The following is a 2797-nucleotide window of genomic DNA, read 5'->3' on the forward strand; positions in this document are numbered from 1 at the left end:
GGGGTAGCGGGGGCGGGCAGCTGGCCTTGGCTCGCGGGGGGTTACCTGTGTAGGGAGCAAAGCGAGGCTGGGGGATGGGGGGTCTGAGGGCCTTGTGGCTCCCGAGACTGTTGATGGGCATCAGCGCCACCTTGAAGTTTGAAATTCGCACCCTGGAAACCTTCTCTGCCCGCCCCCACTTGCCACTAGAGGCCTGGTGAGCCGGGGGCAGGACTAGGAGCTGTCGCTGTGACTCACTACAGGCCGGGGTAGAAGTTGCACACAAACCAGTTTAAGCAATTGGGAACTAGCTTACACCTGTAACAGAGCAGAAGTTAAGCACACGTAAACCTCTTTCAAAGCAGCCAGAACCGGTCGCAGATCAGCCTGATTGGAGGTCAGATCAGGCTTCACTGATTTAGGTCAAACTGATTGATGAAACTTGTGATTGAGGGAGCTGGGGGCCAGCACAGGTTTCTGTCTCTTCTCTGTGGGTGGGTGAGAGAGCCTGGGATCCTGGAGGGTTTCAGCACCTTAATGGAAGGGGAGCTGGGTCTGGCAGATTGGAGATGATCCTGCACTCAAGTGGTGTCACATTGAGCCGCATAACGAGTGCTTAAAACCATTTTACATTGTTAATGTGTGGACAATCCAGCGGTTAAGAGGTCCAGTAGCGGCCCAGAATGACTGTGTAACAAGGCCCCGGGAGAGGAGGGAGTGCAGAAGAGCTGGGGAGTTCATGGCTGAGGGTCCCCACCAAATGCTTGTATTTCAGGATGGATTAGAGACCAACTCAAGAGTTGTCAGGCATTTTCAAGCCCTAGGTTTATAGCTTTTTATCTCTGGATTGTTCTTTTTTATCAGGTGATAATTACGTTGCAGGTGTGGCCTGGCACTTGCCAGTGAGTGCTGATATATGTACAGTGTTGCAGGGGCCTACAGCTGGTTGACTCGCTTTATAACTGGGTAGTCATTTTGATCATGTGATGATACTTTGCATGTGAGACCAGTCTAGATGTAGTGCTGTGGTTCACTGGTTCAGTCTGTGATAATTACTCCATGCTTATGGCCACTGTCAGTTAGCCCAGGTCTAAACGTATGGCACAGTTCACAAGTTAATTGCATGATATATGTAACGTGGCAGGGGTCTGAGAGAGACATTGTTAACTGCACAACTGCCTGCTATCCAGCAGAAGGGTAGGCGGCATAGTAGTTTGAGCCTTTTCTACCTGCTCAAGGAGCTCTTTCAGTGACCTGAGGATCAGAGCGGGCTCCTACGAGAGATTGAAAGAAGGGCTCTTGCCTCAGGGTGAACCTAAATCATATAAGGGTAAAATCAGAGGGTGCGTTCAAATGTGCACACATGCAGGGGAATGTGTTTCCCACAGCATGTCTTTTGATCCAGGGCATGCCCTGCATGTGTGCTCTAGTGCATTGCAAATTGTCTCAGGTGGGCTAGGGGTCCCAGCAGTCTTACTGGGGACCTCCCAGTGCAGCAGTGGTGCTGATCCAGCTGCCTGGGGCAGCCAGGCTCCATTTCTGGTGGTGCATGCTGCTGCTGCATGTGTGACTTTGCTTTTTTTTTTTCTGTGGCTTTTTTGACACCAAGACCCCCCTGGTGTCAAATTTTGGCACTGCACTGGAAATTAGCAGTATGGTGAATGGGTCCACTTCTGCTGCATATGGTTTGCAGTGCCTCAAACAGCTTTGAGGTACTGCAGACGGCATGTGTGTGCTTGTCTGGAGGTGCTCAGAAAGGCTAAGGGGCAAAACAGGTTAAAATTAGCAAGGGCATAAAAGGCAACCAGAAGAGGAAAACAAAGAGGAGTAGGGATCTATTATGGAATGGGTGAACTAGTGACAACAGGGAACACAAAGAAGGCTGAAGTTAGGTCCATCACTGAAAAAAGCACTTTTTGGATTCTTAATTAAATGAAATTTTAACAGGATGCTGGGAGGTCTTGCCAGAACTTTTAAAGAACAGGTTTAGGAATATTTAGGTAAGATAGTTGTGTTCAAGATGACTAAAAGCATCCTACAGTGCATAAGGAACTAGCTAAAGTAATCTCCAAACCGTCAGTGATTATCTTTGAGAATTTGTTGGGGGAGGGCAGCAAGATCCCAAAGGATTGGAGAAGGGCAAGCAAAATGCACATTTTCCCTTCTTGTTGAAAGGACCAGCCAGCTTAGCTTTGATCTCTGGAAAGGTACTGGAACAAATTTGTAAGCAGTTAACTTGCAAGTATCTCAAAGATGAATGAAAAGAAGAGACTGTTACAAGCATGTCAAGACCATCTTGTCAAACCAGTCTCATTTTCTTCATTCACAGGGTAACTGGCTTAATGGATAAGAGAGCAATAGATGAGAATTTTCTTAACTTTATTAAGGTCTTTGGTACTATCCCAAGTGACATCTTCATGAACAAGCTAAAGAGGAAGATGTCTAGATGTAATCATAATCAGGTGAGTACAAAATTGGTGGAAAAATTGCTCTCAAAACTACTTATCAGTTGTTTGCTGTCAAACTGGGACGGCGTCTCAAGTAAGATCTTACAGGGGGCTTTTCTGGCTTCAGTTCTGTCTGGTATTTTCATTAATGATTTGAGGGTTGGAATAAAAAAAAATACTTTTTTAACAATTGTGGATCACATTAAATTCACCCTCCCCTGGGGGTGCGTGCAGCAGTGGGAGCTGCTGCCCCTCCCTGTCCCACCCCAGTAAGCCACCTATGGCTCCATCCTCTATCTTGGCTGGGCAGCACCTGCCCCAACCCCACTCCTTCCCTTTCTGTGGAGGCCTTCATCTGCCCCCCCCCCCCC

The 2797-nt window shown here is 47.8% G+C and overlaps 1 protein-coding gene across 2 annotated transcripts in view; it reads left to right on the top strand.

The window, feature by feature from the left end:
- TMCO3 (transmembrane and coiled-coil domains 3) overlaps positions 1–2797 on the top strand; it is a 70698-nt gene that overhangs the window by 665 nt on the left and 67236 nt on the right. For both annotated transcript variants that reach the window (XR_002098816.1, XM_019524059.1), the window contains exon 2: positions 2309–2441. The gene's annotated coding sequence lies outside the window, so the exon portion shown is untranslated. The remainder of the gene's footprint in view (positions 1–2308; positions 2442–2797) is intronic.

The sequence above is a fragment of the Gavialis gangeticus genome, unplaced genomic scaffold (genome assembly GCF_001723915.1).
Source record: "Gavialis gangeticus isolate Ggan-Ray unplaced genomic scaffold, GavGan_comp1, whole genome shotgun sequence".
NCBI lineage: Eukaryota > Metazoa > Chordata > Crocodylia > Gavialidae > Gavialis > Gavialis gangeticus.